Raw genomic sequence first — 17781 nt, 5'->3', positions numbered from 1 at the left:
CTCAGGCCAGCAACCGAGTTCTAGACCACCGAAGGGTGCAGCGACACCCAAAGAAAGAACCCCCAGCAACCTTTTCTAGAATCTTCTTGGCCCCAGTTGGGTCAGTCCTAAAGGCAGAAGAAAACCTTGTGCTGATTACCACATCCTGGGGTCTTGACCCATTCACTGGTGAGAGGATGGGAACACCAGGACTGACTGAGATGAGCTAGGATGCACCTGCAATCTGCCACTCGTTGGAGGTCGGGTGGAATCCACTCGATAGCTCTGAGTCCTGGCCCTTCCACCTCAGGCACTGAGGACTTTGCCCAGGGACCAGAAATCAATCCAGCTTTGCTGAAACGCTGATGATGGAGTAGGTAATATTACATGACGATTTCAGGTATTAGAGCAGTGCATGCAAAAGAGCTTTGTGGGGCTTCTCCGGGGTCTCGCTGGTAAAGAATCTGCCTGCCGATGCAGGAGACATGGATTCTATTGCTGATCCAGGAAGATCCCACACGCCGAGGGGCAACTAAGCCTGTGCACCACAACTACTGAGCCTGTGCTCTAGAGTCTGCACTCTGTGACAAGAGAAGCCACCACATTTAGAAGCCCAAGCACTGAAACTAGAGAGTAGCCACTGCTCTCTGAAACTAAAGAAAGCCTGCTTAGCAACAAAGACCCAGCATAGCCAAAAACAAATTTAAAAAATTATTTACAAAATAATAAGAGTGTTGTGGAGAAGCACAGCTCGCCCCAAGCAGTGACTAATGGTACAACTCGGAGCACTGGGACAGTAGGTCAACGCCTAACAAAATCGCTCAGCAGTAAACTCATGGGATAAGGCTTAGAGGCCATTTGAGCAATCCTCCATAAATAGGCCATGTTCTTAGAATAAAACATGGATAAATGATACTCAGATAAAGATGTCTTTTCTCTTTAAATCAAGCCTTCTTTTTATTCAGGCAAAATTGAAACAGAAAAAGTTCAAGCGCAGGGGCTCTGCTTCTCCACGCTGTCGCTCTGCACCATTGATTCAGTCTCATTTCAGAGATGCAGGAATTTATAATTGGTTTTCCAGTTGTCACCAAGGCACCTTAATGGCTTCTTACAAATTATCTGTTGTATGAGCAACATTGATGGAAACCAAACAAAAGGAAAATAAAAATTAACCCATGCTCTGACAACAGACCAAGCTGTTTATATTAATTCATGCTTTGTTCAAGCTCTTGCCCAGGTCCACACAAAATTTTATCATACTACAGTCATATTTATATTGCTGCATTGTGAGCACATTCTGTGTTTATTGTGTTAATGTCTTAATTATGCCTTTTGGTCTATAATGGATTTTTTGGAAATGAAAAATCAGTGTCTGTCTTAGACACAACCATGCCCTTGCCCTCTCCTGCATCCCACCCAGATTTGGAACTGAATTGAGGTTAATTCCGCCACCCCTTGTTTTATTTTTGTGTCAAGGGAACGTGTGCTCTTAGGTGAAGGAACGTATGTTGTCCTAACATGGCATAAATTGCATGTCTCCAGAGGAACACCTACTTCTGCAGATTTTTTTCCATATAATCTTGCCATTCTAATTGCATATCCTTTTCTAGGCTCTATTATTTAGGAGTTATACCCTGTATACTTCCCAAAGGAATGGTGTGGTTTAGGGAAAGAGACAGTGTGAAGTCTAATTAGAGATTTGTCTTAAAACAGGATTGAATCCAGGGACTTTCCTGGCGGTCCAGTGGTTATAAGACATCACACTCCCACTGCTTGGGGCACAGGTTCCATCCCTGGTCGGGAAACTAAGTTCCCACTTGCTTCACAGTGTGCCAATAAATGAATAGAAAGCAAAATTACCATCCCTCCCTTATCATGTTGTAATTCTTCTCTAATAACTGCATACACTGTGATGGGTATGAAGGGTGTCATGGAGAGTTTGTCTTGAAACAAACTTGATAATTACTCTGTCATTTGAACAAATAGAAGTATCATTTATATTTCATAAATTCAATGGGAAGATTTTATACTATTGTGTTTCATATTCTATTATGTTTTGGACTGTTAACTTTTTATTTTTTAATGAGACTTTGGATAATATGCTGCGTTTCAGGATTTTTGTCAATCAGATGGATTAGGGTTACACTGCTCTAATAGACAATGCCTCGGTGTCACTTGCTTACAACAATAAGGGTTTATTTCTTGCTTATACTACAAGTTTATCCCACTTGGCTGGCAAACCTTTATCCATGTCTCATTCAGGAATGCTGACCAACGGGGGCTTCACCACTTTCTGTCGGTTGCTGGTCACCATAGCAGGAAGAAGGAAAATATGGAGAATTGCACACTGGATTTTTTGTTTATTTTGTTTTGCTTTTATTCAGTTTTGGGGGGAGTATAACTGAAGTATCATAAACTGTACGTTTTTTCTCCAGTGAAGCTATCGGTCCAGGATCTACGTATTATAGCATTAGCTAGCATTCCTTGTCTGAACCAGGTTAGCCCTTTTATTTCTCTCCCCACCTATGGCAGATGTATAGACTCTGGTATTAAAGGTGTCCTCCCACTTTCCTAGAACCTGCATCCCCAAGAATCTCTGCAGATTCTGCTTCCTGTTTCTGTCCTGTCTTGCTGATTTCACTGGTAGATCCTTTATTTTTTTAAACTTATTATTTTGTATTGGAATATAGCCGATTAACAATGTTGTGATAGTTTCATGTGGACAGTGAAGGGACTCAGCCATATATATATATGTATCCATTCTCTGCCAAACTCCCCTCCCACCCAGGCTGCCACCTAACACTGAGCAGAGTTCCCTGTGCTATGCAGTAGGAACCTGTTGGTTGTCCATTTTAAATATGGCAGTGTGTGCATGCCGATCCCAAACTTTTTAGACCTGACTTTACTTATTTGCCTGCCTCCTTTTTCCATTTGATGTCTTTGGGCTACAATTCCAGAGCAACCTAATCCCAGGGCTCTTTTTTTTTTTTAATTTTTAAATTCTCCTCATTAAAAAAAATTTAATTGGAGAACAATTGCTTTACAACAATGTGTTCGTTTCTGCTGTATAACAAACTGAATCAGCTATTAAGTGTTAGTTGCTCAGTTATGTCCAACTTTTGGCAATCCCATGGACTGTAGCCCATCAGTCTCCTTTATCCATTGGATTCTCTGGGCAAGAATACTGGAGTGGGTTGCCATGTCCTTCTCCAGGGGATCTTTCAAACCCAAGGGTTGAATACACGTCCCCTGCATTGCAGGCAGATTCTTTACCATCTGAGCCACCAGGAAAGCCTGTAGGTATACAAAGCCTGTAGGTATACCTTCTGAGTCTCCCTCCCCAACTCTCTAGGTCATTGCAGAGCCAGAGATGAGCTCCTCCAGGGCTCTTTTGACTCAAATGTATGCCAAGCACTGAGTTAAGTGTGAGTCCCTCCCTCTTCTAGTACCATCCAGGTCCCAGAGAAGTGATTCCTAAGCCAGAGTCCTAGACAATCTATCATCCCAGGGGCACTCAGACAGCCTTAAAAAGAAAATGATATTAAGCAGAACAGTTTGTATGGTATAAAGAATTCATGTGAAAACTATGCTGACATAAAATCCATTCTGTTAGTCTCAAAAAAAAAAAAAAAATTAACCAGCCGAGTCCTGTCGAAGTGCTTTCCAGATCTCCTGTCCAGAGCATCCTTCCTTCCAGCAGCCAGCCTGAGATGTGAATCAGAGCTGGATTTCCAAGGTTATGGCAGATTCTGGGTGATGCTGGCAGACAACTGTCTAGATAAATTGGTAGCAGGAGAGTCTAGCTGGTTGGTTAAGCAGATTCAGAATCGGGCAGATTCAGCCACTGTGATGGGAGGAGCTTGTAAAGGAAAGTGTAGGACTCCAGAAGGGGGCTTGGGTGTGGGCAGGTAACAGAAGGAAAACTCAGGAACGGAGCCTCAAGCCAGAATACAAGCTGAAGCAGATTGACTGAGGCTCAAGTGGGAGCTACCTGTGAGATCTAGTATTTTCTCCAGAACTGATGATTACTCTGAGGCTTCAGATCCACAGCTTACACAGATCCTGCAGGTTGGGGGGGATAGAGGTGGGGGTGGGGGCTGCTCTCCAGCTGTGGGTGCTGATGAATGAGTGAAGGAGCGCCAGGCAGAGTGCGATGAAGGGAATCATTTGTTAGTTTATTTATAGAGGACTAAAAATGATGATCTCTTCCAGATGCAAATACTCACACTCCTCCTAAGGAATCAAGAAAAGAAGCATACAGATGCAGCTTAGGGAGAGAGAGTTTCAGTCGTGTCCGACTCTGTGCGACCCCATAGACAGCAGCCCACCAGGCTCCCCCGTCCCTGGGATTCTCCAGGCAAAAACACTGGAGTGGGTTGCCATTTCCTTCTTCAATGCATGCAAGTGAAAAGCGAAAGTGAAGTCACTAAGTCGTGTTCTTAGCAACCCCATGGACTGCAGCCCACCAGGTTCCTCCGTCCATGGGATTTTCCAGGCAAGAACACTGGAGTGGGGTGCCATGCCCTCCTCCAGGGGATCTTCCCGACCCAGGGGTCAAACCCAAGTCTCTTATGTCTGTGCATTGGCAGGCAGTTTCTTTACCACTAGCGCCACCTGGGAAGTGCTACAGCTACACATACATCATATTAGTTAGCTACAGCTGCCCCAGCAAAGAACCACAAACAGGATGGGCTTAAACAACAGAAACCGATTTTTATAATTGTAAAGGCTGGACGTCTGAGAGCAAGGTCTAGGCAGAGTCTCTTCCTTCTGGGGGCTATAAAAGAGCATCTTTTTCATGTTTCTCCCTTGGCTCCTGATGGTTTATTTGCAGTCTTTGGTAGTCTTTGCTTGGTGAAGGATTGCTCCAGTCTCTGCCTTTACTTTCACCTGGCATCCTCTCTGTGTCTAACTTTCTCCTCTTTATCAGGACACCAGTCATTGGATTGGGGGTCCACTCTAATCACCTAACTTTGGCTTAATTATCACAGTAAAGGGATATGTGACTACGTCGCATTCTGAGGTCCTAGAGGACTGACTCTTTGTCTGCATTGTGCATGCTCAGTCGTGTCCTACTCTCTGCGGTGCCATGGACTGTAGCCCACGAGGCTCCTCTGTCCATGAGATTCTTCAGGCAAGGATACCAGAGCAAATTGCCATTCCCTCCTCCAGGGGATCTTCTCGACCCAGGGATCGAAGCCACATCTCTTACATCTCCTGCATCGCAGGACCCTGAAGAGGAGATGTGTTTTTCAGGTTTTGCAGTCAGTTCATCACATCTGCATGTCTTCTGTCATTTGTGAAATGAATTTTTCTGGAGTTATCCTTTACCGTTGCTAAGCATACATATTTTGTGATTTGTGCAGAATAGGAGAACTTGAGTTCTCACTTCAAAAGGAAATGTAGATTTTCCATTTAAAGTCAAGTCCTTCATTTCTAAATGCTGAATAGGATGGCAGTCTTTTAAGAATTCTAGATGGTTAAATTAGGAGAATAAAAAGAGAGAGGCCAGTCCGAGATTACTCACAGAGTTCTAAGCATTTTAATTTGGTTATGAATGAAATGCATTTTCACTTATCTTCAGTGTGTGACTTTTCATACTTTGTTCGGAAATGATTGCCAACCTCACAACAAGAAACCCTTGGGCATGTTAAGGTCCCCTTCCTCCGATCTGCCCTCCCCTACCCCGGCTGTGCCTGACTTCCCTCAGAAACCAATTCAAGATGAAGTTGTCCTGCTTAGAATAAAAAGAGGATGTACTAAGAACGCACATGTTTTCTTCTTGTTTAGTCACTAAGTCGTGTCTGACTCTATGTGACCCCATGGACTGTAGCCTGCCAGGCTCCTCTGTCCATGGGATTTCCCAGTCAAGAATACTGGAGTGAGTAGCCCTTTCCTCCTCCAGGGAATCTTCCAGTCCCAGGGGTCAAACCCACATCTCCTGCATTGGCAGGCAGATTCTTTACCACTGAGCTATGGGGAAAGCCCAGGTGTTTTCTTATACAGTTTGTCTTTTTGAAGGGGACAAGTCTGGGTGGATCACAGAGAAGGCTGGGTGCTGTGATGCTGCTGTTTCTTGGTCTTTGAAGCTAGGGATCCTTCCCCCAGATTCCTTTCAGGGTCAGTGTTCAAAACTGGCACTTGGTCATTTCTCTCAGGGAAGTTGAAGCACTCCCCAGTGAGTCATCCAAAATCATCCTTTCCTGAGATTCTCGGAGATCAAATTTCTTCTCTCTGTGCTGTTGCCTTTCTGGTTCTCTAAGCCAAAGATGTACAAAGAGGAGGAAGAGGAGGAGAAAAGGAGGATGAGGGGCATTTGAAAGGAGACACCCTCTCTGTGGTTAGGATTTGCAAGGACACATTGCAAAAGCCCTCAAGGAATCAAGAGGCTGTTGCTCAGATACTCCCAGTGTTGACTTACAAAATACTCACAACCTAAAAATTGAGGGTTATGTTTTACTTGGTGGGAATTTTTAGGACTGCAAGCCTGGGAGACAGCATCTCAGATTACCCTGAAAGAACTGCTCCTAGGAGGTGAGTTGGGGAGGAGTCAGGTTATATAGAAGTTTTGCAAGGAAGGGCAGGTGATCTGAATATCAAAAAATTATTGTTAATTAAAGAAAACCAGGTATCTCAAGTTCTTTGTTTGGGAAGATGGAAACATCTGGGCTCACTGAGATCATTCCTTTGACAGCACCTCAGCTAGCTGGGGCCAGTATCCTGTGTATTCTCATCCTGAGTTTCCCCTGGGGTTCACTGTGGGGAGTGGCTGCAGCCTGATGCCTGCTAGATGGCAGATGTTCTTTTCCTTCCTGAGTTCCTTCAGTCTCACTGGCTCACACTGGAGGGCTGCAAAAGCTGATGATTGTGACATCCTTGTTTATTGATATGGCAGGAAATACTCCATCTCTCACCAGATATTTCCATGTTCGGATGATGCCCACATTGCTTTAGGACCCTGACTTCAGCATCCTGAGGTCCCTTCTTAAACCAGGAGATTTATGCTGACTTGTGATGTGGCTATTGAGTCCCATATGGCCAACCCAGGGACCATAGATGCTGGTCTCATGGAATCCTCAAGGATTTTAGCAGTAGACAGATTTGATTAGGATCCAAGCCCTGATACTTATAGGAGTTGTAGCTCCATGGACATATACTTCCACTAGAAAAACTAAATGACTCTTAGACTTTATTGAAAGACGTCTTTTTTCAAATTGTTATAGCCAATGTTTTAATTTTTAAAATTGAGGCATAGTTGCTTTATAAAGCTGTGTTAGTTTCTGCTGTACAACAACGTGACTAGCTATATGTGTACATATATCCCCTCCTTTTTAAGCCTCCCTGCAACCCCCCATCCCATCCCCCATCCCACCCCTCTAGGTCATCACAGAGCACTGAGCTGAGCTCCCTGTGCTATACAGCAGCTTCCCACTAGCTATATATTTTACAATGGCACCCCACTCCAGTACTCTTGCCTGGAAAATCCCATGGACGGAGGAGCCCGGTAGGCTTCAGTCCATGGGGTCGCTAGGAGTCAGACACGACTGAGCGACTTCACTTTCACTTTTCACTTTCATGCATCGGAGAAGGAAATGGCAACCCACTCCAGTGTTCTTGCCTGGAGAATCCCAGGGACAGGGGAGCCTGGTGGGCTGCCGTCTGTGGGGTCGCACAGAGTCAGACATGACTGAAGCGACTTAGCAGCAGCAGTGTATGTATGTCAATGCTACTCTCTTAATTCATCCCTCCCTCCTCCCCCATATCCAGACGTCTGTTCTTTACATCTGTCACTATTCTTGCCTTGGAAATAGGTTCATCTGTACCATTTTCTAAATTCCACATGCATGTGTTCATATATAATATTTGTCTTTCTCTTTCTGTCACTTTGCATGACTCTCTCTAGGTTCATCCACATCTCTACAAATGACCCAATTTCATTTCTTTCTATGGTTGAGTAATATCCCATTGCATATATGTACCACATCTTCTTTAGCCATTGATCTATCATTGGACATTTAGGTACTTCCATGTTCTGGCTATTGTAAATAGTGCTGCAGTGAACACTGGGGTGTGTGCACCTTTTTGAATGTTGGTTTTCTCAGGGTATATGTCCAGTAGTGGGATTTCTGGATCACTGGGCTTCCCAGGTGGGGCAGTGGCAAAGAATCTGCATGGCAATGCAGGAGACACGAGAGATGTGGGTTTAATCCATGGATTGGAAAGATCCCTTGGAGTAGGAAATGGCAGCCTGCCCCCAGTATTGTTGCCTGAAAAATTCCATGGACAGAGGAGTCTGGCAGGCTGCAGTCTGTGGAGTCACAAAGAGTCTGACATGAATGAGTGATTGAGCACACACATGGTAGTTATATGTTTAGTTTTGACCTTCTGTTTTATAGCATAGTTGGGAATCCATATAGCATGGAGACTAAGAATGCAGTCTCTGACCCACCATTTGCCACATTTGTGATTTGTGCAAGTTACTTTGAACTCTGTTAACCTCTGTTTCCTGTAAAATGAAAACAATCGCTCTCATGCAGGATGCATGTGCCCAGCACAAAGTCAGAACTCAGTATGAGTCATTTTAGAAACCTGGACTCTTGCTACTGTTTCACTCCCATGTCCTCAGCATGATGGTTTGTCGTCTCATGGTCACAGTGTGGCAGACATAGTACAGTTAATGTAAGTTGGAAGAAAGAAGTGGGTGGGATATGTCTACTCAAAAAATATTATGTGTTATTTATTTGAAATTTGAAGTTTACAAGGTGTCCTGTGTTTTTATTTGCTATGCCAAGCAATGCTACTGTGTACAGATGACCATCGAAAGTCAGCCAAACAAAGAAGGGAGTTAGGGAGTTTGGGACTGACATGTGCATACTGCTATATTTAAAATAAATAATCAACAAGAACCTACGGTATAGCACTGTTCATTGTTATGTGGCAGCCTGGATGGGAGGGGACTTTGGGGAAGAATAGATACATGTATATGTATGGGTGAGTCCCTTGGATGTTCACCTGAAACTATCATAACATTGTCAATTGGTTATACTCCAATATAAAATAAAATTTATTAGAGAAATTCAAATCAAAACTATAATGAGATATCACCTCATACCAGTCAGAATGGCCATCATCAAAAAGCCTACAAACAATAAATGCTGGAGAGGGTGTGGAAAGGAGGGAACGCTCTTTCACTGTTTGTGGGGATGTAAATCGATACATCCACTATGGAAGATGGTATGGAGATTCCTTAAAAAACTAGGAATAAAACCAGCATATGACGCAGCAATCCCACTCTTAGGCCTATACCTTGAGGAAACCAAAACTAAAAAAGGCACATGTATCCCATTGTTCATTGCAGCACTATTTACAATAGCTAGAACATGGAAGCAACCTAGATGTCCATCGACAGGTGAATGGATAAACAAGTCATGGTACATATACACAATGGGATATTACTCAACCATAAAAAGGAATGCATTTGAGTCAGTCCTAATGAGGTGGATGGACCTAGAACCTATTGTACAGAGTGAAGTGAGTCAGAAAGAGAAAGAGAAATATCATATTCTAATGCATATATACAGAATCTAGAAAAATGGTACTGAAGAATTTATTTACAGGGCAGCAATGGAGAAACAGACATGGAGAATAGACTTATGGATGTGGGGAGTGGGTAAGAGAGGGTGAGATGTATGGAAAGAGTAGCATGGAAACTTATATTACCATATGTAAAATAGCCAATGGGAACTTGCTGTATGGCTCTGTATCAACCTAGAGGGGTGGGATGGGGAGGGAGATGGGAGAGAGTTCCAAAAGGGAGGGGATATATGTATACGTATGCTGATTCATGTTGAGGTTTGACAGAAAACAACAAAATTCTGTAAAGCCATTATCCTTCAATAAAAAATAAACAAATTTAAAAAAAAGTCACCCTAACATGACAGTGCCTGCTTCCCTTCATCCTTAGCAAAAGGAGAAGAGGCCGGCAGAGGATGAGATGGTTGGATGGCATCACCAATTCAATGGACATGAATTTCAGCAAACTCTGGGAGATAGTGAAGGACAGGGAAGCCTGGAATGCTGCAGCCCATGAGGTCACAAAGAGTTCAACACAACTTACTGACTGAATAGCAACAAATGAATGTCACTTCTAGGTGGGGGCATGTAATTTCCTATCTGTGAGTTTCTAGAATTTCCCTGATGATGTGATTGTAGAGGAAGAACTGGATTTGGAGCCCCCAGCATCCTGCATCCCTGAGTGTCTGTGATGAACTGAATGTCCCTGCTGACCTGTGATGTACATGTCCATATCAGGGAGACATAAACCCTAAGCCAGGAGTTGGCCATCTATGACCCACAGGCCAAATCTGGACCATTTCTTGTTCTTTAAGTAAACAGGGCCACACCCATTCATTTATGAGTTATCTATGTGTTGGAGAAGACTCTTGGGAGTCCCTTGGACTTCAAGGAGATCCAGCCAGTCCATTCTAAAGGAGATCAGCCCTGGGTGTTCTTTGGAAGGAATGATGCTAAAGCTGAAACTCCAGTAGTTTGGCCACCTCATGCGAAGAGTTGACTCATTGGAAAAGACTCTGACGCTGGGAGGGATTGGGGGCAGGAGGAGAAGGGGATGACAGAGGATGAGATGGCTGGATGGCATCACCGACTCGATGCACATGAGTTTGGGTAGACTCCGGGAGTTGGTGATGGACAGGGAGGCCTGGTGTGCTGCAATTCATGAGGTCGCAAAGAGTTGGACATGACTGAGCGACTGAACTGAACTGAACTGAACTGATGGTTGCTTTTTTTGCTATCATGACAGAGTTGAGTAGTTGTCACAGACTCTGTGTGGCTCACAAAGACCCAAATGTTTACTATTTGGCAGTAATTCACAGAAAACACTTGGAAATTACGGTTTTCAGTCACTTCTTGTGGTGGTTACTACTGTATAACTAGCCTCTCCTGATTGCTTTCCTGAGTACAGTTTTTAAAGCTTGCTAATTTAATGGATGAAAAAAATAAGGTAACATTGTGTTTAGTTTACATTTCTTTGATTATTACTGGAGTCACATCTTTTTCTGTTTGTTGACTAGTTGACTCTCTTGTCTGTTTATGGCCTTTACCATTTTATCATTAAGGATTTAGTGATTTTCTTATTGATTGAGTTCTCAAAGGAGAAAGGATATTAATTCTTAGCTTATGTTTGATTTATTCTACCAAGTCTTAGCTTAGAAAGGAGGTAGTCTTGTTTCTCCAGAAGTCCAATAAATATTTAATTATATTTGCTCTAGTTTTTGTATTTGATTTAAAAAAAATCTACCAGTAATTCGTTTTAGTGGGAGAAGATAGGGACTTAAATAAATGCTTTTTTCAAATTGTTAATCAATTTTCCAACACTATTTATTGGTAAACATTTCCTTTCCCATTGTTTTTTTTTAATATTCCTTTTATAATGTGATAAAGTCTTCCGTGTGAAATGGTCCATTTTAAGACTAATTCTTCTGTTGAGTGAATTATCCTGTATATTCTTGCAAAAATTGCTTTTGCTATAATGTTAAGCAGAAAAGCAAAATACAAAGAAATGTATATTCTCAACTATACAATAAAAGAAACTTACACATAGTAAAATAGACTGGAGGGAAAAAAATTCTAAAATGTTTATATCTGCATTCTTTGTATAAAAACCATGTTTTACAGTTTCTCCTTCTTTCCATTTTTTTGACCATTTTCTGAATCTTCTCATGTACACAAAATAGGAAAACTAATTTATTTTATGGGAAAAAATTCATCCTAAAATGGAATCTTGGTTTTCCAATTTCTTTGACTTCTATTATATTTACTACTATCTTGAGTTGTTTGGCTGTGACTCTAAACCACTGCCCTACATTTTAATTTCTACCAGGTTCTATTTACTGCCACGTAAACCACGTAAGCCACTGTATATCACCTCCTTATTTATTCAGACAAAAACTCTTTTACCTTTTTGCTAGTGTTTCAGCACTCAGTGCTCTGAACTGAGATTCAGATCAATGTTGTCAAGAGTTTTGGCCCCTGGAGGAGAAACCATGGGTGGCTGGTTGCAGGAGATAGGAACCTCCAAGCCCAATGGCTTCTCATTCAGCCTCTAGCATTCCAGATCCTCCTCCTCAACCACTGACCACATATCGAGAACTATTAAGGCCTCACACTTCCTTATGAGACACACCCTTAACCCTCCAGTGCTTCCCACAGCCTCACCATCTACACAGCCGCCCTCACCAGACACTGGAAGCTCTCTCACTGTCATTATTACCAGGCTCGTCCATCCTTGATATTCCCCTTGAAACCCTCCTGCCATCCCCACTCTTAGTTCAAGTTCACAGTCACTTGTTGGATCGACAGGGGTGGTCTCCTTTTCTCTGGTCTAATCTACTCTGATAGCCTGCCCGAGTTTTCTTGCTAAAATACATAGTTGAAATCAAGTTCTTTGCTTTAAAACTCCCCACTGTGAGACAGCCATTAAAATGCCTTTAAAGTCCAGATCAAGCAATTCCTTAACCATGTACGTTGTTGTTCAGTTGCTAAGTCATGTCCGATCCTTTGCTACGCCATGCACTGCAGCATTCCAGGCTCCCCTGTCCATCACTATCTCCTGGAGTTTGCTTAAACTCATGTCCATTGAGTCAATGATGCCATCCAACCATCTCACCTGATGTTGCCCCCTTCTCCTCCTGCCCTCAATCTTTCCCAGCATCAGGGTCTTTTCCAATGAGTTGGCTCTTTGCATCAAGTGGCCAAAGTACTGGAGCTTCAGCTTCAACACCAGTCCTTCCAATGAATACTCAAATGAACATTGTCTTTGTCTTTCCTATTTCACCCATTCCCTGTCTTTTTTTTTTTTTTAACGTGGACCATTTTTAAAGTCTTTACTGAATTTGTTGCAACACTGCTTTTGTTGTATACTTTGGTTTCTTGGCTGCAAGGCATACAGGATCTTAGCTCCCCAACCAGGAATTGAACCCCCACCTCCTGCATTGGAAGGTGAAGTCTTTTCCACTGGATCATCAGGGAAGTCCCACTCATTTCCCTTCTTGTAAGATGATTTCTGACTTGCTTGTCTGACTCTTTGGATGTTTGTGATTTAGAATCAGGAGAACGGTTAGAGATGGAGAACCAGAAAAATGGGCAAAAGGGGGGAAGAAAAAGAAGAGACCAGAGTCTGTCCCAGTGGTAGTGGGTTTTCAGTGAATTCTATGCAGAAATGAAAGGTAAGACTGGGATAAGAGACTGCTGAACTGCAGAGGGAATATGAGAATAGAGAAGAGATGAAAGGAAATATTAAGGAGTTGATTTCAAATGCAAGTAATGAATGGAACTATTTAAAATTTCTTTTGACTACCAGATTGCATTTCTTTGAATGTGCTTTTGGCTGGAAATTGGGTTACACTGGGTCTTTGGATTTATTTGGGTAAAATATGCAAATGCCTCTTTGGTACAGGAGACATAGAGGGTCCTTAATAAATGATACATGCTACAACAATCAAAATCAAAATCACTGCTGGTTGCCACTTCCGTTTTTCTTCGGCTAAGTATGACGGTTCTCTTTTCAGGCCCTCAGGTCTTTCTTACTGCCATTTTTGCCCACCCCTCATGAAGAGAGATTACTTTTGCAAGGCCCAAAGTAAAAATCTGGGGCATTGCTGCAAGACATTACATTCCAGTATGGCACAAAGGAGGAATTCCATTTCTGCCCCTTCTCCATGCATCATTTAAGGCCATAGATCCTGAGGAAACTGTCACAAATGCAAGCAGTGCCAGTGGGGAGAAAATTCGTGGGCATAGATTTCTGGGACTGCAGAACCTCACAGGTCTTGTCCTCATTATCATGGGTTTGTGAATTTCCAAGATCCCTGCTCTCATATTTTTCTGTTTTTTTTTTTTTTTTTAAACTGGGACCCTCTTTTTTAATTTTTCTACTTTGATCATGATCTTTCTTATCATCTTGGGACCAGGTAAGGTAGAATTGAAAACCTCTCAGAGGTAACAGTTTTCTCTTCATTTACCAATGAATATTTCAGTAGGAATTTCTAATTTTATTTTCACTTTATCACCAGATGAAAATATCTTAAATAACTATTTATTCTCTCATTTCTTTGCTTTTTTTTCAACTAGAATGTGAGCTTCATGAGGTTTTGGTCTTTGTTTATCTGTTTATCACTGAATTGCCAGCATTTAGAAAAGAATCTGGCACAGTTGATATTGAGAGAGTAATGGATTTTCTTGTCAATTTTTTTTCTACATGGGAGACTTCTGGCACAATAAGTTATTGTCAGAATATAATAAGTTAGGTGTCTCTTGAACTTCATAAATTTGGGAAACAGGGAAATAAGAGTCAAGCATTAAGGTCAATTCACATAGACCAGAGCAAAAGATCAAAGTCATCTTAAAAAGACAGTTTTAGACTTAGAGAACTAACTTATAGTAGCCAGTGGGAGGGATGGGGCGAAAGGATAGTTAGGGAGTTTGGGATGGACATGTACACACTGCTATATTTTAAATGAATAACCAACAAAGACCTACTGTATAGCACAAGCAACTCTGCTCAATGTTTGTGGTGGCCTGGATGGGAGTGCGTGTTGGGGGAGAATGGATACATGTATGTGTGGCTGAGTCCCTTGCAGTTCACCTGAAACTATCACAACATTGTTAATCAGTTATACGCTATACAAAATAAAAAGTTTTTTTTTTTTTGGAAGAATACACTGTTTTAAAGGCTCATAAGTGTGTATATAACATGACTGAATATACTAGCATAGATTGAAAATATGTCAGTCAGAAATGAGGTTAGGGGACTTCCCTGGTGGTCCAGTGGCTAAGACTCTGTGTTCCCAATGCAAGTGGTCTGATCCCTGGTCAGGGAACTAGAGCCCACGTGCCACAACTAAGAGTTCGCTTGCTGCAATCCTACATGCCACAATGAAGCTCAAAGATCATGAGTGCTGCAACTAAGATCCAGTGCAGCCAAATACATAAATAAATGTTTTTTAAAAATAAATGGGGTTGGACAGTGATGGAAATGAACTTTAAAAGATAGTGGAGGGGTGAACTTAAGCCAATGCCTCTTAAATAAGGGGAAGAAGCAATCCTGGTCATTGAACTTGAGTGGCATTCCCACTGAAGGGCTCTCCCTAATGTGAGAACTAGTGCTTAGGTTATCCCAACTGGATCCATTAGAAGCCTTCACTCATTCACTGATCGTGAGCTCCTGCTCACCATGACACTTTCTGATGGGACTTAACTTCCCACCCAGGTCCACTTTCTGAAAGAAAGTGTACTGGTTGTAATTACAACTGTTATACTTCTCTTTGTAATGTCGCTAATTGGAATCCTAATGTTATACATCTTTCTCATCATCTTGGTTAGTGGGAGTCCAGCCTTGAGCGTCAGACCCCTTCTCCACAAACTGGCAATTATGGTTCTGAGTCTGCACAGCCCAGGGTCATACTTACATTCTGGGTTGTTATTATAATGAATATTTCCCTGTGATGGCTCCAAAGTCATAGCCACTATCGTCTCTTAGAGCCACCACGGTTTTGTCATGGGTTATTCCCATTAATCCAAACATACTTAGGAAGAATTGAAATGGTCTTTGTAGCAGGCATGTGGCATGAACGCTGCCTGTCTGGAAAACCACATCCTTATTCTAATGAGGTCACTATTGCTTCAACCATTTCTCAATTCTTCTTTGAGAATGACCTTTAAGGCCACTTGTGATAGATCTGTATTAGTACTGAATATTTCATTTAAGTTCAATCACTGAGCCATGCCTTGTGCTAGGTTGAGTTCTAGTTACTGAAGGTATGATATTTAACAAGAGCCCCTCAGAGACATTGGATGTAATACCTGTAGAGAAAGCTCCCAGCTTGGTTAACAAACAACTCGCCTGACTTGATTCCAAGTGATATTTTGTTTATTCCAGAGATTAAATCTGTGCAACCAGAGATCCAAGTTTTTCACCATTTAAAACAAGTTAATAAATCTACTTCAGCTTCAAAGGGCAATTTCTCTTAATACATTTATTTTTCCAGAGTGGCAGCATCATTAAAATAGGTTTTATAGCTGATCTTCATGTAGTAACTACTTTGGAGGGACATAATAATTCAGATATACAACTGTAGGATTTTTGTTGAAGATAAAGCTTTTCTCAAAAGCCCTTTATGTATATTCATTCTTAACTCAGTTGTTGGACAGTTTTACTATGAATGTTAGCATTTTCCATCCTAAGCATATTCTAGTTTTGCTAACACATGTGAAAAGAGGTTGTTTTGTATTCTTAATTCCACTTTTAATATTCAAAAGTCATTTTAAAGTTTCTCAAGGGTGAATGTGGAGATAACACTTTTGAGAAGAATTTACCAAGTGGTTTTTAACCCTGGCTGTGCATCCAAATCACCTAAATGTGCTTTGAAAATACCTATCAAGGTCCCATCTCAGGATAATTAAGTCAAAATCGCTGGTGGTAATATCTTCATGCCATATCCTCACATCAACCTTATGAAGTTGTTATATTTTTCCTATTTTTTTAGATACCGAATCTTGGAGAGGTTAAGTAAATTGCCAAGGTCAAACCCAGATCTGTATGATTACAACTCCATGTTCTCTGTATAATGTTGCCTCTGTCAGTTCTTAACAGAGCAGTTTGACAAGGTAAAAAGCAAATTTCCAGTGATTTTGAGAGAGCAATAGAAAGATAAATTAGTAACGACCCACTGTTTGTAAGGTAACTCTTTTTAAAAAAAATTTTGTTTCTATTGTGGTAAAGTCACATGGAAGGAAAGTTATGACCACCCTAGATAGCATATTATATGGACACCTTATCTTCGACAAAGGAGGCAAGAATATACAATGGATTAAAGACAATCTCTTTAACAAGTGGTGCTGGGAACTCTGGTCAACCACTTGTAAAAGAATGAAACTAGAACACTTTCTAACACCATACACAAAAATAAACTCAAAATGGATTAAAGATCTAAACGTAAGACCAGAAACTATAAAACTCCTAGAGGAGAACATAGGCAAAACACTCTCTGACATACATCACAGCAGGATCCTCTATGACCCACCTCCCAGAATATTGGAAATAAAAGCAAAAATAAACAAATGGGACCTAATTAACCTTAAAAGCTTCTGCACATCAAAGGAAACTATTAGCAAGGTGAAAAGACAGCCTTCAGAATGGGAGAAGATAATAGCAAATGAAGCAACTGACAAACAACTAATCTCGAGAATATACAAGCAACTCCTACAGCTCAACTCCAGAAAAATAAATGACCCAATCAAAAAATGGGCCAAAGAACTAAATAGACATTTCTCCAAAGAAGACATAAAGATGGCTAACAAACACATGAAAAGATGCTCAACATCACTCATTATCAGAGAAATGCAAATCAAAACCACTATGAGGTACCATTTCACACCAGTCAGAATGGCTGCAATCCAAAAGTCTACAAGTAATAAATGCTGGAGAGGGTGTGGAGAAAAGGGAACCCTCTTACACTGTTGGTGGGAATGCAAACTAGTGCAGCCACTATGGAGAACAGTGTGGAGATTCCTTAAAAAACTGGAAATAGACATGCCTTATGATCCAGCAATCCCACTGCTGGGCATACACACTGAGAAAACCAGAAGGGAAAGAGACACGAGTACCCCAATGTTCATCGCAGCACTGTTTATAATAGCCAGGACATGGAAGCAACCTAGATGTCCATCAGCAGATGAATGGATAAGAAAGCTGTGGTACATATACACAATGGAGTATTATTCAGC

This window comes from Bubalus kerabau, chromosome 19 (assembly GCF_029407905.1).
Source record: "Bubalus kerabau isolate K-KA32 ecotype Philippines breed swamp buffalo chromosome 19, PCC_UOA_SB_1v2, whole genome shotgun sequence".
NCBI lineage: Eukaryota > Metazoa > Chordata > Mammalia > Artiodactyla > Bovidae > Bubalus > Bubalus kerabau.
This window is presented reverse-complemented; position numbering follows the sequence as displayed.